This window comes from Canis lupus, chromosome 27 (genome assembly GCF_011100685.1).
Source record: "Canis lupus familiaris isolate Mischka breed German Shepherd chromosome 27, alternate assembly UU_Cfam_GSD_1.0, whole genome shotgun sequence".
Lineage (NCBI taxonomy): Eukaryota > Metazoa > Chordata > Mammalia > Carnivora > Canidae > Canis > Canis lupus.
Window position 1 is genome coordinate 34,341,492 of NC_049248.1, and position 27,225 is coordinate 34,368,716.

The window sequence follows — 27,225 nt, forward strand, 5'->3', positions numbered from 1 at the left end:
AGCAGGCTCCCTGCAGGGAGCCCGATGCGGGACTCCATCCAAGGTCCCCAGGATCACGCCCTGGACTGAAGGCGCCGCTACACTGCTGAGCCATCCGGGCTGCCCTATATATCTATTCTATAGTTGATGAACATTTAGGTTGTTTCCAATTCCTGAATATTACAAATAATATGATGAACATTCTTGTATACATGGTACAAACATTTCTTTTTTTTTTTTTTTTGGTACAAACATTTCTATTGGGCATATACCTAAAAGTTACTGAATCTTAGATTTAATATATATGTTCAACTTTCCAGATATAAAACAAGTAATTATAACAATTTATATTCCCACTAGCAGTATATAAGAATTCTCAATGTTTTGCATAATTACTAATGCTTGTTATTTTTTTTAAAAATTGGCAGAATTTATTTCATTACAGTACTAATTATTCATGCCAGTTCAGAGAATCCTGATTATAAGAAATACTTATTTTTAGTAAGTACACAACTCAATTTTGTGCCCAACATTTTTTTTAAATGTCCCTTATTGTTCTCTCCCTATCTAAATTTTTTAAGCTTCATTGAAATATGCCAACTAGCATACAACATTGTATGAGTCAAAGGCATACAATATGATAATTTGATGCAGGTATATATTGTCAAGTGATTGTCACAAAAAGGTTAATTAACACATTCACTAACTCACATAATTACCATTTTCTGTGTTAAGAACACTAAAATCTACTCTTTTTGCAACTTTTAAGTATACAATATGGTAACTATAGTCATCATGCTACACGTTAGACCTAGACTTTATTCATCTTATGACTGGAAGTTTGTACACTTTGACCAACCTCTCCCCATTTTCCCCACCCTAGAGCTCCTGGAAACCACCATTCCACTCTATTTCTATGTTTGGCTTTTAAAATTCCACATGTGAGATCATACAGCATGTCTTTCTCTAGCTGGCTTATTTCATTTGGAATAATGCCCTCAAGATCTATCCATGTTGTCACAAATAGCAGGATTTTCCTTCATTTTATGGCTGAAAAAAATATTCCATTTTATACATATACCACATTTTCTTTATCCATCATCCATCTATGGATACTTAACATTGTTTCCATGTCTTGGCTATTGTGAACAATATTGCAATGAGCATAAGGGTAGAAAATATCTCTTCAAGATAGTGATTTTATATTCTTTGCATAAAATAATTGACCCTTGAACAATGTGAGGATTAGAGGCCCAAGCACTGCACATTCAAAATTCTGCATCTGATTTTGATTTCTCAAAACTCAACTAATAGCTTCCTGCTGACCAGAAGCCTTACCAATATGTAAATAGTCAATTAACACATTTTGTATGTTATATGTATTATATATAGTATTCTTAGAATAAAGTAAACTGGAAAAAGGAAAATGGTTAAGAAAATCATAAGAAAGAGAAAATACATTTATAGTACTATACTGTATTTATCAGAAAACAATCTGCATGTAAGTGAATATGTGCAAATCAAACCCATGTTGTTCAAGGTTCAGCTATATACCCAAAGTGGGATTACTGGATTGTGCAGCAGTTCCCTGTTTAATTTGGGGTGGAATCTCTGTACTCTTTTCCATTTTTCCCAGCAATAATACACAGGGTTCCCTTTTCTCCACATCCTCATCAATACTTATCTCCTGTCTTTTTGATGGTAGCCATTCTAACAGGTATGAGGTGATATCCCATTGTGGTTTTGATTTGCATATTCCCAATGATTAGTGATGTTGAGTACCTTTCCATGTACTTGTTGGGCATCTATATGTCTTTTCTGAAAAAAAAAATGCTTATTCAAGTTCTTTGCCTATTTTTAACTGAAGTATTTGTTTTGTAATTGTAGTCCATTTTTCCCCGTAGGTCACATTTCAGTATCACAAAACCCCACACCCCTAACCATAGCTAATTGGACCAGAAGGTACACATCTAACCCAAGGGCATCCAAACTTGAAGCCAGTCATTTCCTAAGAAGTCATCTTAGGAACATAAGCATTGTCTAAACAAGAATGGTGATCAAGTGGATCAATCAAATTTGCTAAAAATTTGAACTGGAACTTTGGGGAGATCATTAGTTACTTGCTGATATATGTAGACATGCAGAGAGAAAGAGAAAGTCTTTATAATGGTGAAGAACTAGAGTTGGGGTCTATGCATTCTCAGAATAGGAAAATCTTGTGACTATCTGGTTCTTGTTTCCATAATGCTTTTTATATGCTTTTTATAGTGATGACTGGTAACAAAATTTCTTTAGTTCAACATAAGCACTAGCTATATGATTTTCTTATAGCCCTTTTCTTCATATGTATGTTGATAATCACCATTATTATACTAACCTAGGAAAGTTTCCATTTACTGCAACCAGAAGAATCCACCTAAAACAATGTCCTTCTAAACCTCTTTCTATGCATATGTATGATTTTTAATAAAATTATATCATATAATACAAACTGTTTATGTCCTGATTGTTTGATTTGATATATTTTAAATATCTGTCTATAACAATAAATGTGTATATGTAGCATTTCAGTGTTTAGAGTATCTATTACATGGATTAACCATAATTTATTTAACAGTTGCCCTTTTCCCCCCTTTTTCTCATTATTTGCTGCTGGTATAATAAATAACGATTCAATAAACACACTTGTTCATATATCTACGTATATTAATTTGATTATTTCCATTGGATAAATAACCAGGAGTAAGCTTGTTAAAGAATGATGTCACTTATAAGACTTTTGAATTATATTCTTAAAATATCCTCCAGAAAGTTATTAACAATTGCTTTCTCAACAATGCATGAAAGTGTACAGTTGTATCAAAAATAAATAATTATTTGCTTATGATCTCACTAACTATGAGGAAAATCTCCAGTTGCAGTGACTACATATGCCAAGTGAGGCTTATTACTGCAGGAGCAATTTGGAGGTAAATGGGTCTATTGAACATGAACATGCTAAGTGGGTGGTCAAATTTTCAATAATTGGATGGATGAAAACTTGCTATAGACACTGCTTTCTACATACTTTTTAGCAAAAATAGTATACAACTCCAGAGGGGTAATCAGACTTTCTTATGTCGGTTTTGCTTTCATATATAGTTTGGAAGTTCTAACAAATGTTTACTCTCCTTCCAAAATATATTTCTAAGTAATGGAAGATAAAATAAGGCATTGTTAATAGAGGGATATTTTAATTGCGTGAGTATATATATGTGATATACATATATATATATATATACATATCAGATATACCTGTATATACATATACATGCACACAGAGAGAGAAAGAAAGAGAAATAAATATTTGTATATATAGTATATGTGTTTGAAATAAAGAGTGTATATTTGGTAGCTCTAAGAGGCAGGGTGAAATTCTGGCAAGTATACTGAATTAATCATCGAAATACTAGACTCAGCTCTCTACAAACTTTGTGAACTTGAGCAAATTACTTGACCTTTAAAGGGTCAATAAAATAAAAGAACCAAGCAATAGGATATAGTCCTAAGAAATGAATCAGGCATATTGAAAGGAGATTAGAGCTGTGAATTTCTTGAAAGGACTTAAAAAGTTCCAGTGATTTAATTTGCGATCTGTGAAACTTATGACTTAAGTTGTCTTCTAGGTGACCTGACAAAAGCTGTCTCTGATGGCTGACAATCAGCAAGAAGACCGAGGTTCAGTTCTGTGGTTCCATCATGGCATTGGCATTACCCGGGCATTGCTGAGAAATGATGACTTCTCAGTGAGAATCCTGTCAAGAAGGCTGAGTGAATCTTCAAGACTACCGTTTGAATTTAGTCCTGAAAATGTTAAAAAGCATGTAAATAGAAGATCCATTCATCTTCTTCCTAAATGAGGAGTCATACACTGGGAATTAATTTTTTATGCTGGAAGACAAAAAGGTTGACACCATATTTATGACGGCTGGACTTTCTTTGGCAGAAACTGCAGAAAAAAATTAAGTAGGAAGTTGAGCAGTCAACAAGCTCATGAAATTCACTAGAGATCAAAACAGTCCCTTTTGGCACTCTAAAGGCTTTCCTCTTATTTTCTGAGGTTATTTAACCTTGCTGCCAGTCTCAACTGTGCATAAATATTTTTGTGGCTTTGAAAACGCCATCTTAATGGCATATAGATGCTATACAGTGAGCAATATGAAGTGTATAAATATTCATATCAGTCAAGATGCTGTCACATCTTGGACAGGATGGAATCTCCCAAATTAAAATATAAAAAGGATAATTCCATTTCCCCTCCCCTTTTGTCTTTGACTCCATGGCTAAATGAATAGTGAGGGTAAAGAAGTGGACCCTGAAATTCATACCAAGTTTCAGGTGTAAGAAATTAAAACTAAGGACCAGTTCAACCCAGACAGTTTAATTTACTTCTCTTAAGATCTTTAATACCAAACTTATCAGTTCTCTCTGTTAGGCATTAACTTGTTAAATGAGTCTTAATTATACATAAGCAGATGGAGATTTGAATTAAAATTACCTTACACTCGAGTGGCTTTAGTTCATTATAACATATCTTCCTCTTAATCATTTAGGCAGTCTCATCATCTTTCATATAGAAAGTTATTAAAATATTCCAATTTCCATATTTCTTCAGATACAGCCACCATTAAATGGCAAGTAACGCACATTAGTAGGTGACTTATACCATCCGAGAATTAGTGAATTATTCATGTCAGGAACAGTTTTTGTGCTTTTCTGTCATCTGTAGCATTTTCTTTTAAATACTTTATATTTACCTGATACGTGGAACCTCACCTCATTTAATTTTAAGTACCAATTTTAATTCCATTCCATTTTCAAAGAGATGATGAAAAAGGACACCATCAGCTTTATTTCATACTTTAGTTCATCAGCGTCCAGAAAATGGGGGTACAGGAGCCAGTCCCTTGAAAACTTCAAGATTAAGTACTTCCTCACATCAGCCTTCAAAAAGATATCCCATTCTGCTTTGTTGTCTTCTTCAAGAGAGCTTCCACCTACTCTCTCTCTCTCTCTCTCTCTCTCTCTCTCACACACACACACACACATGCATTCCAACACAATGTACCCATGAAGAAAACACAATGCTTAAAGCTAGCTCCCATGTTGCTAAATATTAAGAGACCTAACTCAGTAGTAATTTCACTCCTGGAAATTAATATTTCTAGATTTAACAACCAAGCCTAAGATTTATTTTATTTAGCGTTGCTAAAAATATTGAGAATAGACTCCACTCAGGTATTGTCCAAAGGTCAATGACACCAGTGTACAATAAGGATAACTTAGGCCAAAGAGCAGGATTTTGGTATTCCTGAAAGTGAGAAATTTACAGTTATTCCCTTAGGAACCCTTTTGAGAAAACTTCAAAGCCAGACACTGCCATGCCTTTCTTCAGAAGCAGAATTCCCCTTAGGCTGTTATTTTACCCAAGTAGTCAATCAGTATCCAATAATGTTCTGTTCCAGAGGCGTCACTGGATTTACAGGCAGCAGTGACAGTGGCAGCAGAATCAAACCAGACAGCTGACAAGAGTGGGAGATCCTGAGTCTTGGCTGAGTCATCAAGACAAAAGTTCAGTCAGCCTTGTCAAGCATTGTCATATTTTATTTATAAAATGAAGCAGAATATCATCCTTTATGTTTGACAAAACTCAATATTCAGCACAACTTCTTCTGCACCTCTTAGACTGTGTGAGTGAAGACAAATGAGGAGCCTCAAACCCACATGTAATTTGAAGAGTAAACTGGCCCTGAGTTGCACAGTGAGTTGTAGTAGCTTCCAATAGGATCTCAGTAACGCTGTACAGAAGAACAGCGATTCTGAGAAAGCACTTCTCCTAATGAAATGAAACCTTTCTCTGACCAGCGGGCAAGAGTTATGCTCACTTTTAATTGCAGCATATTAGCAGTTTGACGTCACAGCGGGTTAATTCATGTTTCTACACGAATGTTAAGGAAAAAACATACTCACATTTACACCTTGTAAGCAAATATTAAGCAGGTAAGATGTATTAGAGGCAGTCATCCCATTCTGCTTTGTTGTCTTCTTCAAGAGAGCTTCCACTTCACACACACACACACACACACACACACACACACACACACACACCTTTCTTCAGTCCTCATGGAGATAGAGTTGTTTCCTAAATAGGCTGGGGTTTTTTTTATTGTTGTTCTTTTTGTATTTGCTTGTTTGCCCTACTCTCATACACTACTAATTTCCTTGAAAAACAAATACATAAATGTAATGTGTTCTCAAAGTCAATCTAAATGGATCAATAACTTCTAGAGGCTTTGAAAACTGTCTGGCCGGGACTGCTCCCTGCCAAGGGTGGGGTCACTTCTCCACTGAAAGCCTATATACTGTTTGGGAATCCTCCAGTCAGCTCATACTCTAGACTCCAACTAATTAAGTTTTCTGCTGCTGCCATTGAAAGCTTCAGTCAGGTATAATTAAAACTGAGCCAATGACAGCAGTGGCATTTGTCAGAATCATCCAGTGGTTCAAATACCAGTTCTGACAGAAATGTCAAACTGATAGCACTCCCATCTTCCCAGTGCATGCAAGGGAAAAGCAGGGAGGACTTTTATTATAAATGCTTGGCTGATAACCTTTTTGAATCCCAGAGCACCAAATGCCTCACATGAAATTTCATTAGCCTGGAAGAGAATTTAGCTCATAGATGCTCCCTTCTCATGGAGTAAAGCTCAGTCTAACATGATGGTCTTCACTTCTGTTAGGTCTTTTAGGGAATTCTGAAATATACAAACAACTTAACAACAGATAGTCATGTAAAAAGGAATATTTTGGTCATAGAGGCATCAATCTTCTAAGTGAAAATTTTCTCAGTTGAAGCTATTATCAATCAAATGTGTAGATACATTATTTGATTTGAGCCTTGTCATTTGTTTCAGTGATGAAAGATCATCCAAAACTAGTGAAAGAACCATCCTGAAAGGGGAGAAGCCACAAACCCCCAACACAAACCATGACTGACTGATTTTATGATCTGTTACCTGCCATAGTTCCTGGTAGGACTCAGCGTATGTTTGGTGAGTTAAAGAATGAATATCACACATATTCTGAAGAATACATTTCTACATCACAAAATGAGAGTGGTTGTAAGAAGATAACTTTGTGACTATTTTTTTATAGAGGTGAGAAAGACAAGAGCTGGAAAGAAGTGATTTGTCTTCTTCTCTTTCTATGTGAGTACATGGTATTGAAGATCGGATAAAGTAATAAATATAAAACACTTTCCTCAGTCTTATGGCCAATAACATAATTGCTACGATAGCAAATATGAAATGGTTAAGTTGAAATGCTTGAGCTATTGCATGTTTAGAAAGATTTAATATTGTACACAGGGAACGTTGTGACTACACATTTTTTCCATCTTGAGATACATTTCTTAGTTATATCCCCAGAAAAGGTGTTGCATTCTATGAAAAAGATTTTTAAGTGACAGCCTTTGTATGTGGACATAAAACTATTAGGGATAGGAAGGAGAGATGGGAGAAAGTTGCAATGGCACAGAGCAACAACCCAGATAAAAAGTCAAATAGATACCAAAATGATTGGCACATGGGAGATATTCAGTAAGTACTTGTTGGCTAATAGAAAAATAAAAACAGAAAAGAGGAATTTGTTTAGAACAGAGCTCAGTAAGCCCTTGAAGAATAGAAGGTGAGATCCTAGGTCATAGATAGAAACAGACAGGTGATAACTAAACCCCTCTCCATAGAATAAAAACAGGAAATGTGGAATGAAGACAGAGAAGCTCTGAAAAAAAAAAGGGAGGGAGGGAGGGAATAAGTAGAGCCATTATTCTAGGAAGTGGGAACCTTTGACAAGTGGCCAATGAAAAAATTCTTAGTGATCAAAGGACTGAAGGACTTTTGAGAATAAGGATCTCAACAAGTTTTAAGACGTTTGCTTTTCTATGCCTTCAAATCCTCAGTGAACCATAACCAACATCAGTAAGGTCTATCACACACATTGACTAGGGGAGATTAAAGCAGGTGACCACATCTAGTTTCATAAGCAACAGAAGAAGGAGAACATTCCTGGGGAATTGTGCAATGTGAGTAAGATCAAGAGTTCAATGGAAGCAGAAGCCTAGACCCAGAAATGAGCTTAAGAATGCAAACTTCTGGGAACTTATGAAATATTAGGGCAGGAACTGTATTTTAAAAACATAGGAGGGTATTGAGTCAATTGTGTGTAAACATAGGCAGGGTAATTTCAAATAATACCCGGGTTTTGCACTCAGTAGTTTAATTAATTGACTCATCTCTCAATTCTTATGTATTTTTCATATAATCAGTCATGTAATGGTGCATCACCCAGAATTGTTATAAATCAAGTTTCCCAAAATATTTTGCAAGAAAGAACAATCCTTTAGAATATCAGATATCTTTAAAAATAAAAACAAAAACAAATGGGGGAAGGTGATTTTAATTCCTTTGTTAAACTAGTTTGTGGATGCTAAATTGACCAAAATAGCACATGATTCTTCACAGTAGGGTTGCTATGAAGGTCTTAAGCATGCTTATCTTCATTTTTTTTAAATATTTTATTTCTTTAAAATCAGAGAGACAGAAATCAGAGAGAGAGAGAAAGAGAGAACAGCAGGGGGAGGGGCAGAGGGAGAAGCAGACTCTCCACCGAGCAGGGAGCCCAACGCTGGCGATCCCAGGACTGAGGTCATGACCCAAGTGGAAGGCAGATACCCAAAGAGCCAAGCCACCTGTGTGCCCCTTAAGTATGTTCATCTTCAAAAGACCGATTATATTTAGCAGTCTTACCTAAATATATTCAAATTGAACTGTTTCCATAGAACATCTTAAAACATTCCTTGGTACTCTTAGAAATACCAGCTAATATTCATTGAATCAATGCATGAAAAAAAATTAACCATTTGGGGCCACAGATGTCTTTAAGAATATCTTGAAAGTTTTAGGCTCTTCCCCCAAAGGCACCCCATTCACACACAAGGAAATATACACAGGACTTTGAAAAAGGAACAGGGAGTAGGAGATCCTAAAAGTCAAAGGATTTTTGGATATTCAGAGGATATTTATTATATAAGTAAGCCACAGTTTATTTATCCATTCTACTTTGAAGAACACTTAGATTGTTTCCATCTTTTGTTTATTAAGTATAATGTTGCTGTGAGCATACTTGAGCATACTTGAGCATACTTGAGTACTTGAGCATACTAGGTGCACAGATATATATATTTCTGCTGTAAAAATTAAGTGTAGAATGACCAGATTATAGAGTGTATGTATATATTCAACTTTAATAGATACTGGCAAATAGGTTTTCAAAGTTGTTCAGTTTGCATTTCCACTTTCAGTGATAAGCATTTCGTACACTCTTCTTGTCAATATCTTTAGCAACACTATATATCACTTGATAATGTTGGTTATTTTTATTCTAGCCATTCCAATAGGTATATAAAAGTATGTTACTATGGATTTAATTTTTATTTTATCAGTAAATAATGAACTTGAGCACTATTTATTGTTTATAAGCCAGTTGAATATCCTTTTTAGTGAAGGGCGTGTTCACTAGTTTTGCCTACATTTTCTTGGGTTGTCTATAATCTTATTAATCTGTGGAAGTTTCTTTATATAGTATGATATATACACCTTTTGTTGATCTATGCATCATCAATATCTTGCAGTTATGGCTTCTCTTCTATGCTCTTTAACAGTGTCTTTTAAAAGTGGAAATTTGATCAAACACTCCTCAAGTGTTTAAGCCTTAAACCCCTTCAGTGTCTCCTAATTCACTTTCAAAGATCCTCCCCTGCTTCAGTGTAGGGAATAGGTCAAAAGGACTGCAGTGATTTGGGGGAGCAGATATGGAGTCCATTGGATGATACCAACCTGACAATAACATGGACAAGGCCCAACACTTGAAAATCACCATGGTGTTCAGGGTCCCGGCTGAGGGAAGATTATCTTGAATGGAGAGGAATCAGTTCTTATGTGCAGTGTTCAGGTGAGGCAATGGATAGGCAAAGCCATTTGGAAAGATCTAATCTACATGCACCATTTCCAATAGGGAAACCAATGTATTGCCCTGGTAAGTTGAAAACCTACCTAGTTTCATAATTTAAAGTCTCATACCTGGGAACAGCCAGCATGAACAGGGTGACTTGGTTAGTCACTTTAATTTCAGGATCAGGTCTATTGTGTTAATCAGAGTATATCTATACCTTGCTCTGTTTTGCATTCATTAGGATGTGCCAGGCAACAACAAAAACATAGTGTCTTTTGATAAATATAAGTTCTGGTTGTATGTAATATAATGTAATAATATAATATAATATAATCAATCCTTTTCTTTGTAATTAGTGTAATTTATCAGTGCTGTTGAAATCAAGTCATATTGTATATTATCTTCCAGAATCTTATTTTTTTATCTTTTATATTTGGATCTGCAGTCTACCTGGTATTATTTGTCTATATAGTGTGAGGTAAGGATCAAGGATTTTTTCCCTTAAGATATCTGAATGATTGATCATTATTTATTGAAATGAATATACTTTTCTTACCCTGAAATGCTGCTTTTTATATGTGGATCAGTTTCTGAACTCTATTCTTTTTAGGGGGGGAGGACTCTATTCTTCTCTATTGCCCACTTGTCTCTCCTTGTACCAAGATTACACTATCTTGATAATGTAGCTTTGTACATATTTATATCTAGTAGATATAGTTTTACAACTTGGCTTTCATTCTTCACGATACTCCTTGATTTGCCCATCTGCATTTTCACAAGAAAAGTTACCATCAGCTTGTTATTTTCTGACAAAGGAAAAAAAAATCATGATTTATTGGAATTGCATTGAATCTGTCACTTTGTAATCACTTGACCTCTTTATGATATCTGACTTTCCAATTCATGAACATGATATTTATAGTCCTTTTTCACAAGCTTTAATTGGGTTTATCCTAGGTATTTAATATTTTCAGTGCCTTTGTATATCATTATTTTATTTCATTTTTTTGGATGGCATTTTGCTTAGAATGGCAAAACTGATTATTTTGTATTTTGTTTTTTTGTCTAGTGATCTTGCTACATTTGTTAATTATAATAATTTAATTGTAGATTCTTTTGGATTTTCTATGTATATAATTTTGACGCTTATAAATAATGCCATTTTTTATCTTACTCTTCATCTCTTACACCCTTTATTCATTTCTTATTTTTTGCACCAAATAAAACCTCTAGTACATGCTGAACAGAAATAATTGTGGTCATCCCTTCATTGTTCCCAACCTACAGGGAAAGTTTTTAATATCTCAGTATTAAGTAATGTGCTTGCTACAAATTTTGCTTTTTTAGGGTAATCTTAACCATATAGGAATGTTTGCTTCTATTCCTATTTTACTAAGTTCTTAATTATAAATAGATGTTTAATTTTATCAAATGCTTATACTGCATATATTGAAATAATAACGTTTTTTCTCACTCTATTAACATGTTACATCAAGTGATTTTCAAAAGTTAAAGAAAAATTACATTCTTGAAATAATCTTAACATAGTCTTGAGTATTATCCTCTCTGGACTTGGTTTTATATTTTATGGGGAGGTTTGTATCTATGTGTACTAAAAAGATTCAACTGTAATTGTCTCTTCTTATGACATTAGTTATGGGATTTTGGTATGAAAGTTATGCTACCTCCATAAAATGAGTTGAGAAGTGTTGGCACATTTTTTGTTCTCTGGAATATTTTCGTCTAAAACTGGCATTATTTCTTTCTTAAATGTTTATTAGAATTCAACAGTGAACACAGTGGGACTTAGAGTTCTCACTGTGGTAAGGCTTTTATTTATAGATTCAATTTCTTTAATAAATATAGGATTATTTCTTCAGTATATGTAAACTGTTTTTCTAAGAATTTGTCTACTTCAATTAAATTTTCAAATATATTTGTTTGAAAAGCATCAAAACATCTTACTATCTTTCTTAATGTCTGTCAGATCTATTGCAATATTCCCTTTCATGTTTCTCATTTGATAATTTGGAATTTCTTTCATTTTATTCTTCATCTGTCTTGCCAGGAATTTATCAATTTTATTATTCTTTTTGAGAAACCAAATTTGTCATTCTTGATCGTCTCTATTATACATTGGTTTTTTTTCCCTCATTTTTTCTTTTTTTTCCCAACAAGAGTAAATACTTTATTCTTTTCCCACTAATTTGAAATGTTGCCTTTGTCACATAGTAATCTTTGAGATGTTATTTGGGTCATTAGTTCTTAGAGTTTTTGGCTACAGATGCTTTTGCCCTCTCTCTCTCTCTCTCTCTCTCTCTCTCTCTCTATATATATATATATATATATATATATATATATATATATATATATATATATGCTACCCCAACCCCCTACCCTTCTCCCCTTCTGCAACCTTTTGTTTCCCAGAGCTAGGAGTCTCTCATAGTTTGTCTTCTTCTCTAATTTTTCCCCACTCAGTTTCCCCCCTTCACTTATGGCCCCTTTCTCTATTTATTATACCCACATATGAGTAAAGCCATATGATTATTCCCTTGTTTTTTCTTTGTGTGTGGCATACAAAAACCCTTTTTCTTATGCTCCCTGATTATGCAAGTCAGGAATTCAGACAGGGCACAGCGAGGATGACTTCTCTGCTGCCCAAAGTCTGGAGTGTCACTGTGAAGACTCTAGACTGAGGCTTAAAAATTTGAAGGAGATGCAGTCACAAGTCTGGAAGTTGATGGATGCTGTCATTTGGGACCTCAACCACAGTTGTTAGTTGTCACACCTACATGTGCCTCTCCTGTGGCTAGTTTGGGCTTCCCTGCAACAAGGCAGTTGGGTTCCAAGAGCAAGTTGGAACTCGTTCTCCTAAGAGAACCAGGTGGAAACTGTGTTGTCTTTTTTAAAAATGACGATTTTTATTAAGATAAAATTCACAGTTTAGGGCACTTGGGTTGATCAGTGGTTGAGGTCTGCCTTTGGCTCTGGTCGTGGTCCCAGGGTCCTGGGATCAAGTCTCACATCAGGCTCCCCTTCAGGGTGCTTGTTTCTCCTGCTGCCTATGTCTCTGCCTCTCTCTCTGTGTCTCTCATGAATAAATAAATAAATATATATTTTTAAAAACTCACAATTTATTTAAGGTACACAATTCAATGGTTTTTAGTGTATACACAGAGTTGTCCAACCATATTAGTTTTAGAATATTTTCATCTCTGCAGGAAAAAAAATTAGTCCGCAATTTCCCCAAGTCTTCCCATCTCTAGGCAACAAACTAAATTACTTTCTATCTCTATAGATTTGCCTATTTTGGACATTTAAGATAAATCGAATCCTACTATCCTAACTCTGGGAAATGAACTAGGGGTGGTAGAAAGGGAGGTGGGTGGGGGGTGAGGGTAACTGAGTGATGGGCACTGAGGGGGGCACTTGATGGGATGAGCACTGGGTGTTATTCTATATGTTGGCAAATTGAACACCAATAAAAAATAAATTTATGATTTAAAACAAATAATTAAATAAATTGAATCCTACAACATGCAGTTTTGGGGTCTGGTTTCTTTCACTTAATTTTCTTTAAGATTCATCCATATTGTAACATTGAATCTGTTGCTTAATGTCTTTCATTTGCACAATTTTCTGACATTAATCCCTCCAATAATTTTTTTCTCCGTTCATTCTTTCTTCCTCACTTTGTCCCTCTACCTCTTCTTTCTATTCCAATTACATATATGTTAGACTTTTTCTTAGCATCTCATATGCCTCTAAGGCTCTTTCCTGAACTTTCCAGTCTATTGTCTCCACTTTAGTCAAGATATGTTTTTTCTGACCTATATTTCACTTGAATAATTCTCTCTCCTGCTGACTCCAACCTGCAGTTAAACACACCCATTGACCTCTTAATTGAGGGTATTTATTTGTCAGTTATATATTTTCCATTTGATTCTTGGGGGGTATATTTCTACTCTCTTCTTAGACTCTTCACCTTGTTATGTAATTTCTAGAACTTATATTAATCACATTCATTTTAAGACTATTCCAAAACCTATATTTTTCCGCGGACCTTTTTCAATAGGTTGTGTGGTTTTCTTTCTCTTGGCTTCTCGGCAATTTCTACCTATTTTATCTTGTTTTTAATTCTGGATTATATCTATTTTTTGTGAAAAACTACAAAAGAACTTGAGGTTCTAGATAATGGCTCCAGGGAACATTTACTTTAGCTTCTTAAAGAAACTTAGTGCCAGTAAGACTACTTTAATATAATTATGGATTAAGCTGATGCAAGGCTGAGTCCTTTACTGCTTATACTCTATGCACTAGGAGTTTAAATAAAGTCCTTCAATTAATTCTATGGATTCTTAAAATCTAAGAGGGTTCTGATTCTAGGCAGCTAAAATGAATGACAAATGCTCACCTAGTATATTATCTAAAATCTATAAAGTATGCATTTTACCAAGTCTTAAGTATATATCTAGTTAAATGTATAAAAACTAATCTAATATATTCAGAAATAACTTACCAATGACTGTCTTGATGACCTTACACATTTGTCAAATACATGACTCTAAATTTTATGGTAATTATAGATTTCTTTGTCATTTTTATTTTCCTAACTGTGAACCCCAAGTGCTACAGTGGAAACAGAGAAAATGCACATTTTTTTTTCTGGAATATGAGTAATTAAAGATCATCAATAGGGTCTAGAGCAGTAGATACTAATATTTTGGACTCCTTTTTGAAGCCAGTGAAAGCTATTAACTATGCCTCCAAAAAGAGAAGGATACAACCCACATTTACATTCAACATTATGGGTACCATTTCTAAGAACTTAGAGCCCAAATGAAGTTCATGAGTGAACCCAGTATTAAGAATTCCTACTCCAAAAGGGAAGTGAGGGGAGAGATGGACAAAATAGATGGAGGGTATTAAGAGGTACAAATTTCCAGTTATAAAATAAGTAATTCACAGAGATGAAAATACAGCATAGGGAATATAGTCAAAAATAGTATAATAACATTATATGGTGACCACATTTATCATGGTGAGCACTGAGTAATGTATAGAATTATCTAATCAATATGTTGTGTACCTGAAACTAATAAACATTGTATGTCAATCATACCTCAATAATAAATGAGAAACGAAAAGAAAATTCCTAATCTAGGACAAAGAACATTTATTCTTTATCTTTAAGAATGAACAAAAACATACAACATTGGAGTTTCATCAAATGCTTTCTTATTTGACACTTTTCAATCACATGTATCACAGAACCCATTTTCCATATTTGCCTTTTATTTTACCAGAGAATTGACGATTGAGAGTCACTGATCAGAGAGAGGGGAAAAAACTCATTTAACCTTTAGATTTTAAGATGTGATGATATATAATAATAATAAACATTAACTCTGCAAGCATGTGCACTAAAGCAGGAACACACCTTCTGGCAAACGGATTTCAAGGAAGAATAGGTGGGTCAGGGGCAACTATGAGCAGAAAGCTGTGTCTTGCTCATAGAGAGTTCTTCTTCAGTCCACACATGTTTTTATGTGTGGAATTAGTTGTACACTTCAAAATTGGAAAATTTCATGTAAAAGTATTTTTTCTGTCTCCTCTTAAACAGTCAAAAGACACAGACATAGTTGGCCCACACTGATGTAGCAACTAATCAAGAGGGACTGAGTAGCCACTATTTGTTTTCCCAGGTCACTGCAATCCTCAGAAGCACGGGCTTCACTGTTTCATGCATTTCTAGTACATGGCTGGCCCCAGTAGGCACTGGAGCACGTGACCCACGGTGGTCAGCCCTGGAATAAATGAATGGTGACCCAGTGTCACAGAACACTCTCTGCTGGGCAAGCCTGTCTTGCCCATTTCTGTCCTGCCTCTAAAATGACACCTAGCTCTTTGACAGGAGTTTCCAAACTCATCCCATCCTGTCTGAATTCATCTCCACTCAATTTTTTCTAGATAAATTCCAGCTGACCTCCCACCATGCTCTTCCAAGGAACAAAGCTTCCTGAAAGAATGCAGGATGAAGGACTGTGTCTGGACTGCTCACCTCAGGGATGACAACCTCGGTGGTGTTCCCATTTCTCCAAACCACTTATTTTTTTCTTCATTTTATTTTTTGTTTTCTTAATTTTGACCTTCACTAGAAAGGTTAGTACCCTTCATTGGGATACTTAGCGCTGAAAGTTATGTCCAAAGGACTATATTTCTTACTGAAAATGTCTTAGAGATCACCGTTAGTATTTGTAGCGGAGCTGGGTCAAAATTAACATATTACAACAGCTTGTGTCAGCCTGGGTTGCAAACTTTCCACAAGAAAGGGTAGGCCGAAAGGTCACACTCATCAGCTTATACCACGGAGAATTGCAGAATCCTAAAAGATGATTTCTTCCCTTTACACATAAAAGTCACTGACTCCTCTCGCTCCAGCCACCACCCCCCTCCTGCCCATACACAAGACTTCCACACACACCACTTACCCCCCACAGTCCACAGCTAGTTTCTCTTCCCTCTGATTCTGTGAATTCCATTTGCTGGGGTCGGTTTCTAGCTCAATTAAAAACGTGTCACATCATTCTACATTTTGTCTGTTTATATGGAAATGCATATTTAAACCCTTAGCAAAACACTAGCCTGGACTTCAGCGATGACTGATTAATAACAGTTCTCACTTACCATGTCACATGAGATCTGTGCCTGTGGTATGATTTTCAAGCCATAAAACCTCTTTAACACCTCCCTCTATTATGCAAATACCACAGGAAAAGTACTTTCCTATTTCGGCCACTGGATTGCAGGCTGTGGAGGGCCCAGGCTGCCCACACCAGGCCGCAGAGCATGGATGGGATCCTGGAGTGGGCTGGGCCACAGGTGGCCACACAGGTAGAGGTTCAGTGGATCCTGCACTCAACCAGAAGGCTGAGCCTGACTTGGCTGCTCAGTCAGCATGATGTCCAAATGACAGGTTATTTTCTGTTCCTTGCCTGCCAATGTTGGCTTTATTAACGCTAAGGCTGGTAAATGAAAGACGCCCTCACTTTAGCACTAATTCTACTGCACTAATCTTTCCAGGTGAGAGTGCAGAGCCTCTGAGAGCCAAGCTGTGTCCTGGGAGAACAAAAGATGAGGAGAACTTAAAGCCCCGGACCCCAGGCCTGGGCTTTTCCCTTTCTCTGGCTCCAGCATCTGCACCAGACAGCAGGGCAGTGTCTTCAGTTACAAGATAGCTGTCTAAAAGATGCAGCAACTGGAAAACATTTCAATCTTCAGGGACGTCAGAGTTTCATGTCACCAGACTTAGTGTTTGCTTAGCCTACCCACCTGAGTTTGCAAAAGGCTATCTTTTGCAGTGAGGTCCCTTCCTTTCTATACCTCTTGTCCCAAACCACCACCAACTCATATTACAGCCTGAATCTCTAAATCAATCAGTCCATCTCTCTTTCTCTCTCTCTCTCTGTCTCCCTCTCTATCTCCTTCTCTTTCTCCCTCCTTCTTTACAAAGCATGCTGTCTTTCAATTAACATAGTGATGACCTATTGTCACCCGTTACCATGCTAATCCTGAGCTGGTGTGAAATTACTTTATAATAAACACTATGGAGTTCTGACTTCCAATTAATTTTTCACATGCTGCGCTAAATCAGATTAACTCTCCCCCTCTGCCATCACTTTTGACCACAGACGTAATTCTTTCCTTATAATGAAATGGAGGATTAATTTATATGAAGCATATCTGTACACATTTGCAAATAAATGTATAGACTTTATTCCATATTTGCATTGTGCACAGTCTTACGTTAGCGCAGACTCTCTGAGATTCCGTTCTTGTGTTCACTGGGGTGGGCAAAGATCTTTCCAGTTGTTGTCATTCCTCTGTTAAATTCTAACTAAATGCCTCCATGAAGAATAAGCAAAGAAATGCTCACATATGTCACAGTGCTGAGAGAGCGGTGCCTTTTCCAGTAAGTGGTACAATACCGCATTAGGAGAAGCTGAAGGAAAATGTAAACACTCTGAAATGGAAACAATAATCATTAACTACTAAATTGATTGGTACTCTCCCTGGATGTGCACATTCACATTCATCCTGAGTGAATGGAGGGAGGGTAGCTTTTTAAATGACCATTAAATTGAAGGAATTTGATGACAATTTCAAGCAAATGATAGCTCGTGCCTTTTTAAAACTAATATGGCACCTCCACTAAATTATATTTTTGGTGAAATAATTATTTTCATCTTTGAAACTCATTATTAGAATGGAGTAATGGAAGACGAATGTAGGCACACACTAAATGCACAAATTTGTGTTAAAAAAATTAATCACACTACCCAGATGCGGGGCTGTATTTTTTCTTCTGTCAGTCTCCAGCGTATTTCATTCAGCTTCTTTTATTACTACAAAATATTGATAGAAAAATTTCACCAACACATATTTTCTTTTTGACACCAAATGAGAAAAACTGCCAGAAGAACTAAAGGTATGGCCCATATAAAAGATAAATGTGTGCTTATCAAATCCTCTTAAACCAAACCTTTATTAACAGTGGAAGAAATAAAATCTTGTTTAGTTTTGTAATGATGAAAACACTTACTGGTGAGTTATTTTAAGACAGACTAGGCAAATTATGCTTGACAAACACGGGAAATTTATTGATTCATTCAACAGGTGTGTATGTGGTCCCTGCTATGTGATATCCACTACTTTAAGCACCACTGATAAAACAATGAGCAAGATAAATTCCCCTGCCCTCATGGAGATTCCCATCTATGGAGATGTAGATATGAAATTATAAAGAGTCCATCACCATCTTCATGATCATTTATTGAGCTCTTACTATATGCTCGCCACTGTACCAAATGCTTTCCTATTACATATTTCAATTATCATGATTAATACTTTCCCTGTAGGTTATTATTATTATTATTATTATTATTATTATTATTATTATTACACACATAACTAAAGCTTAGAAGTGAAGTGATTTGTCCTAACGCTACAGATATATAGTGGTAGAACTAGAATTCCAAACAGGTTTTAGAATGAAATTTTCCTATACTATACTGCCTCTGACATTCATTGTCTTAAAAGCATGTACCATATTTGTCCAAATGTTATTTTTTTCTATGGTGGGTAAACATTGGAGTAAAAGGCACAGTTCCCCACCTAAGGAGATTTCCAGTCTACTGGGAAAAAATATGCAGTTATTTATGAAACAAGTATTCTTAAAGTTTCTTTGGGGTAGGTAAGTTTATATGAAGTGTGCATGTTGGTGGGGGAAGGGAGCAGGATTATTTGTTGGCATTTATCTCTATGTAGTAGCATACTCAACTTCTATGACTTTACTCATTATACAATGCATTATTAATTTAACAGATGATTTTATATAAACATCAAAATAATACAACATTAAATGTAGCATTATATGCTATACATGTGTCCTGATTTCAGTTCCATGGAACTGTGAGAGGCTTGATTCTGAGAGTCAAGGATGTATGGTAGTGTAAGAATAATCTGTTCGTTGAGATTTAAAAAAATTTACCAACAGCTTTTTTCACAGCACTAGAACAAACAGTCCTAAAATTTGCATGGAACCACAAAGACTCCAAATAGCCAAAGCAACCTTGAAAAAGAAAAACAATATTGGAAGTATCACAATTTCAGATTTCAAGTTATATTATAAAGGAGTGGTAATTAAAACAGTAATGTCCTGGCATAAAAATAGATACATAGTTCAATGGAATAAAACAGAAAACCCAGAAATAAACCCACTATTATATGGTTAATTAATCTTCAACAAAGGCAAAATAAATATACAATGGGAAAAATTCTCTTCAACAAATGGTGTTGGGAAAATAGGACTGCCACATGCAAAGAATAAAACTGGACCATTTTCTTTCACCATACACAAAAATAAACTCAAAATGGATTAAAGATCTAAATGTGAGACCTGAAACCATAAAAGTCCTTGAAGAGAACACAGGCAGTAATCTTTCAGACATTGGCCAGAGCAACATTTTTCTAGATATGTCTCTTGAGGCAAGGGAAATAAAAGCAAAAATAAACTATTGGGACTACATCAAAATAAGAACCTTCTACACAGCAAAGGAAACCATCAACAAAACTAAAAGACAATCTACTGTGGGGATCCCTGGGTGGCGCAGCGGTTTGGCGCGGGCCTTTGGCCCAGGGCGCGATCCTGGAGACCCGGGATCAAATCCCACGTCGGGCTCCCGGTGCATGGAGCCTGCTTCTCCCTCTGCCTATGTCTCTGCCTCTCTCTCTCTCTGTGACTATCATAAATAAATAAAAAAATTAAAAAAAAAAAACAATCTACTGAATGAGAGAAGATATTTGAAAATGACATATCTGATAAAGGTTTAGTATCCAAAATATATAAAGAACTGATAAAAAAATAATCCAATTAAAAAATGGGCAGAAACCATGAACAGACATTTCTCCAAAGAAGACATCAAGATGGCCAAAGGTAAATGAAAAGATACTTGAAATCACTTATCATCAGGGAAATGCAAAGCAAAACTACAATGAGATATTACCTCATATGTGTCAGAATGGCTAACATAAAAAAAAAAAGACAAGAAACATGTGTTGGCCAACACATGGAGAAAATAAAGCCTTTTGCACTGCTGGTGGGAATTCAAACTGTTACAGCCACTGTGGAAAACAGTATGGAGGTTCCTCAGTAATTGCACTACTGGGTATTTACCCAAAAAATACAAAAACACTAATTCAAAGGGATATATTCACCCCTATGCTTATTGCAGCATTATTTACAATAGCCAAACTATGGAAGCAACCCAGGTGTCCATCAACAGACAAATGGATAAAGAGGTGAATACATTATTCACCATAAAAAAGAATGAAATCTTGCCATTTACAACAACATAGATAGAGCTAGAAAGTATAATGGTAAGAGAAATAAGTCAGAGAAAGACAAATACCATATAATTTCACTCATTTGTGAATTTAAGAAAGAAAACAAATGAGCACAGGAAAAAAAAGAGAGAGAGACAAATCAAGAAACAGATTGTTAACTATAGAGAACAAACAGATGGTTACCAGAGAGGAGATAGGTGATAGGGATGGGGGAAATAGGTGAAGGGATTAAAGTATACGCTTATGATTAAAAAAAAAGAAATTTAAAAAAAAGAGAAAAAAAGAGTATAAAAATACAGGATAGGAAGACAAGGCGAAGTAAAATGTGATTTGAAATAGCTCAGTATGTGAGCCAACAGAACAACATGACTGTAAAAAAAAAAAAAAAAAAAAAAAAACAACCCAACTTCACTTTGGAGCTTTATCTATTGACTAGCACATTTTTAAAGAAGATCCTCTGGATCACTCTAGCAATCTCTCTCACGGTATTATTAAATCTTGTCATCTATATTTTCGTAGATATTCCATCCAAATTTTCAAATATGTTACCATAAATACAACAAAAACATATCTTTATAATTTATCTAATCCTGACATCTGCAGTTATTTCTAATTTCTAATGCTTATTTTATTCTACTTTTGGGTTGTTTTTTTTCTTTTTGCACTTGATTGGTTTCACTAGTATTTTATGTCTCTTATGTGGGTTTTTTGTTGTTGTTGTTATCTTTTTTATGGTTCTTCAAAGAACTGTTTTATCAAACAGACTACTCTTAAATTTGCTTTTTACTGCTCATGTTCTTTATTTATGAATTCATTTCTGCTTTTATGTTCATTAATTATTCTACTTGCTCTACATAGATATATTTTTCTTCTTTTTTATAATTTCTTGAGTTGAATAACAATTCATAATTTTTCCTCATTAAATACTATGAATTTTCCTCCACGGTTGTATCTCATAATTATTTTCCTAGATATCCTATATTTTAAGAAGTTTTGAATTCCTCCTTTACCTAAGAATTTGTTAGGATAATGTTTTCCAAATGACTCAGGTTTTTCTCTGTTTATACTCCTACTAGTTTTTTTCAGTTTTAATGGAATACAGTCCAGAGTATTGTCTAATATCTGACCAACTAGATACTTGAAATAAAATGTATTTGATGTTTGTATAGTATAAAGTTGAAAGTTGATGAATATAAATTTAAACAAGTTAGCTTGTTTAGTTGAAAGTTGATGAATATAAATTTAAACAAGTTAGCTATCATTCAGATCATCCATACTCTCCTTAATTATTCTGTAAGCATTTTATGTGAAAATAACTAAGCACACTCTGTGAAAGCTTCTAATGCTATCATATTTCTGTTCATTCTTTATCCTATAATTACCTTAGCTTTTGCTTTTTAAATGTCAATACTATGTTATTCAGAATGTAAATATTCATGGTAGCTGAATCTTCAACAGTAAAACTGATCCTCTGGTCTCATTTAATAAGCCAATATACTGGGATATTTAATGAGATATAGTTTGTAACAGGAAAAAATCTGAGATAAAGTGAAGGTCCATGAATAAGGGATTTGTCAAATTACATATATATATATATCGATACAAATATAGTATACTCATTGAAACTAATGAAGAAACCTTACCTAACAAACTGAAAGATCTATTTCCAAGTGAATAGAGCAAGGTGCAGAATAATGTGTAAAGGATGGTATTATACAGCATCAGGTTCACAGAAAACAGAAGACCACAGTGCTAAGAATTCAAGTTGTCATGTTAGTCTGCTTGAATGAATCCTGGCTCCAACTTCTGCCATATGGCTGACCTCCAGCAAGTTACTTAACATTTCCTTATCTTTACTTGTTCAATGGGAACAAGAAATAAATATCTGTCTTCTAGAGTTTTTGAAAGGATTAAATCAATTAGCATAAGAAAAGTGCCTAAAATACTGCCTGGCACCATGTGCTTAATAAATATTAATTTGTTAATATTTAAAGCAAAGGAAAAAAGACAAAAGAAAAAATACCTACATGCAGAAATGTATATATTTAATATACATAATATAGATTTCGAAGGTAGACTGAACTGATAACAAAAGCGTCTCTGATCCTTCATCCCCACTGTATCTCTGCTTTAACAATGATTTTGCAGTTCCTCCCATTGAGATGAGCAATCCTCTCACCCCTTAAATCTGAGCTGGCCTTACATATTAGAATGTGATAGAAGCGACAGTTTGCTAGTTCAGAACGCATGCCTCATGAGTCCTGTGCTTCTGTTTTCTTTCTTTCAGATTCTGGTCATCGCCACCATAAGACCAAGTCCAATTTAGCCTGGTGAATGAGAAGACTCTACATTGGAGATTCTTGACATCCAACTCATCCCCACCAGGCCATCACAAGCCAGCCATATGGCCTAACCAACCCCCTAACCACAGATACATGAACGGCCCAGGCAAGACCAGAAAACTGCCCAGCCAATTCATAAAACAAAGGTACTTACTATTTTAAGTGATTGGGTTTGGGATGATTTGTTATGTATCAAGAGCTAGCTGATATAGAAGAATACATAGGACTGACATCAAGGATTATCCTGGGGTATGAATTTTGGTTGGTATGGGTCAAGATGGACTGAGAGGGACTACAGAACCCTCTCACTTATTTTTTTTTAAATGAAGTTCAGGTATCACCAATTTTTAGGTATCATTATCTTTAAAAGAATAAATGAGTCTTGCATTCACTAATTCTCAAGACAGGAACCAACTAGATCTAAACCAGCTACCTGGTGTGATTCTAAACCAAGAAAGATGATACAGACCAGCCTCTATGTGGAAATTTAAGATAATCTTGTAGTGATAAAGGTGTGTGTTAGGAGGGAAGAGTCCTGTCATGCTTCCATTCCCACCTCAGCCAAACACAGAATTTGTGAGACACACTTTAAAGAGGCGTACATTGAATTTGTATGACTCTTTGGCTGTGCTATCATCGTGACAGTACGATTTTTACATATGACAAATTAAAAGAGGTAGAAAGAACGCAAGTTTTAATTATTTTAATTTAGTGATCTGATGCAACTGTGTGGATTGCCTAAAACTCCTTATTTTGAGGGATTTTAAAAAGTTACCCTCTAATATTTACTTTTTAATAATTGGCTTGAGTGATTACCACATAGAGTGGGATGAACACTGAATTATTCAGAGTATAAAATATGGTCTTTATCATCAAGAAACAGTGATAGGACAATGAATTGAATGCATAACCATTAAAACAATACCTTAAAGTATCTTTATTACAGTTTCTGGAATATTTGTTGATTGTCATCTATAGTTGTTTTATTTTTCCAGCTTTCTTTTCAGTTTTATTGGGGTATTATCAGTAAATAAATCATATTGAAAGTGTGTAACATGATGACTTGATGTACATTTACATTGTGAGAGGATCCCACAGTGGAATAACCGAACACCTCATCCATCACCTCACATATTTACTTTTTCTCCTTGGTAAGAACACTTAAGATCTATTCTCTTAGCAAACTTCAGTTGTACAATACAATATCACCACTATAGTCACCATGTTCTACATTAGATACTCAGACTTTATTCATCTTATAACTGAAAGTTTATACCCTTTTACCAACCTCTCCCTCTCTCCCCACCATCAGCCCCTGGCAACCACCATTCTACCTTCTGTTTCCATGAATTCAACTCATTCTGTAAATACTCTAACTTGTGAGCAAAAATACCACTTAACTGAAAATTAGTGAATAAGACAAGAAATAATAAAGAATAATAAAAGAAATCACAGTTAGTGTAGGACATTGCATTATATAACATTTAAACATACAACATTAAATATGACCATTGTCGATAAATATTGACTGAGCTTCTTCTAAATGTAATGAACTATATTTCAAGAGAATGAGACATGATCTCTCTCCTTAAAGAGATTAGGAATCAGACGTTACTATTGAAAAAAGAAATAATAGCCTTTTTAGCATTGTTTATGTGCCAAATGAGTGATGCACATCATAACAGGTATAAAAGCTAAGAAGAAAGAGCATTTGCTCAGCGAAGAGGGAAAGGGAAGGGCTGGGTGCAGAGAAGTCAGTAGGATTACACATGCAGAGAGATTGCTGTAGGGTACTGCAGGCTGAAGGGATGATATGAACCACAGGCCTCAGGTAGGAGTGCGTGTGTATGTGTGTCTGTTCATGCACATGTGTGTGCATGTTATGAAAATGCACCCACATATGTGTGCATCCATGTTACTTAAATTCATACGTGCATGTAAATATATTGATATGCACTTCTGTTTACAGTATAAATCTTTTAATTCATCCACAGTCCACTTGGCTGAGCTCCTCAATACCTGAAACCATCTCCTTGTCAGCAACTGGCATGATGGCTGGTAATGTTAGATGCTCAATAAATATCTATTGAATGAAGGAGTTATTGAATGAATGAGCACTGTAGAATAGGTATGAAAAACCTGAGGCTCAAAGTGTGGCTTTCTCAAATTAAGGAATGAGTACCATGTATTTCTGACAGTGTTTTCTATTCCTTTTTCACTCAGAGTCATCTATGGGCCAGCAGCAGCAGCAGCAGCAGCAGCAGCACCTAGAAGCTTATCCAAGATTCACAATCTCAGGCCCCACCCCAGACCTACTGATTCCAAAGCTGCACAGTAACTAGATCCTCAGGTGATTTGTACACACATCAATTGGAGAAGCACGGCACCATTATTTTGTGATGTATCCTGTATAACAGTAAGAACATGAGTTAAAGAATTCTGGAGGTTTGTGAAAGAGAGAAGTGAAGAATAAACATGGAAATATGGGTGGGAAATACTTTGAGAAAGGCCATAAATTCAAAGCTAGGAATTGATCTTATAAGTCAGGACTTCCAGGGGTGCCTGGGTGGCTCAGTCAGTTAAGCATTCTGGCTTCATGATCCCAGGGTCCTGGGATGAGGAAAGATGCTCCTATTCCTCCTTCTGCTCCTCCCTGCCCCACTCATATGAACTCTCCTTCTCTTAAATAAATAAATAAATAAATAAATACATACATACATACATACATACGAATTTCCAAACTAGAGTGTCTTGACCCCAAGGGATATGTTAGGCAATCAATCCACTAGGATGTGGGAAGAAAATTTTATAACTCATTTATATTTAATTTTTATTGAGAAATAAGAAAGGAATTTGATTTACTAATATTTAATACTCAAATAGACAGCTGCTCCCTCACCTCATCTGCTTGTCAGGTTACAACTCAGGTATGTATCAGGGAAAACCATAATTCAAGTGCCTGTGTTCATACACACCGGGTATTGAAATATAGGCAAGCTTTATTTTTAAAAAATCTGCATTGATTATGTTATTTTAATTAAAATAATATTCCCAAATTGGATGAGAGGTTTTAAGTGATTCCTGAGCAAGAATGTGCACAGGTATGCACATGAGCACATACACATGTACACACACTCACACACACACGCATGCACATCAGATAGAGGATTTAAAATGCAGCCCAAGTGAACAAGAAAATGGCAGAGCTAATCCTTCTCTTAACATCTGATAAGAGCTCATAGCCACATTACAAGGGGAAAACAATGACAATCTCACCAAATCTGACGAGAAGGCAGCCAACAAATGAAAAATATAGCTGCTTTTCAAAAGAGAGTTATGTTATGAAGCCAGCATGTTGAAAATGGATGTCTGGAAATGTTTCCATAGATTGAGTTTTTGTTGACAATAATAATGTAGGTTTGTCTTCTATAAAAACTTGCAGATATTTAAAACTCTTGGAAACAAATTTCTAACATCGAAAAAAAACCCTTCTAAATAGAATTATATTGAATTTAAAGCAACGTAAAAATTCAATATCTTCTGTTTAGTTTGCCAGAAACAACTGATTGACATAAGGGAAGATGAAAATTTATGAGTTGGCTTTAAGCAAAAATGTTAGCTTAACTGTTGGCTGGGATTGAATAATGAGTATTGCACTTTAGTAAGTGCAGCCCATCTTGAATGTTTTCAGTTGAAATGTACAGACCCTGGTGAGGTATCTTTCTCAAATATGACATAATACCAAGTACTTAAAGAAACTGAATTTAAATTTAAAATGATCATAAGTTATAAATAAATTTTTTTAAATAATTAAATATACCTAACCAACTTGTTCTCTCCAAATATAAGACCTAATAAGTTTATGCCACTAATAAATATTAAATTGACTTACTTAAATATTTACTTTCTCTACATCAAGATTTATTTTGACCTTTGTGTCATTTTA

At 35.2% G+C, this 27,225-nt stretch overlaps 1 long non-coding RNA gene across 1 annotated transcript in view; it reads right to left on the reverse strand.

The window, feature by feature from the left end:
* Window positions 1–3,568: 3,568 nt before the first annotated feature.
* Window positions 3,569–27,225, reverse strand: part of LOC111092822 — a 56,581-nt gene continuing 32,924 nt past the window's right edge. Inside the window, exon 2 of the long non-coding RNA XR_005379658.1 lies at window positions 3,569–3,822. This is a non-coding gene — a long non-coding RNA (uncharacterized LOC111092822). The remainder of the gene's footprint in view (window positions 3,823–27,225) is intronic.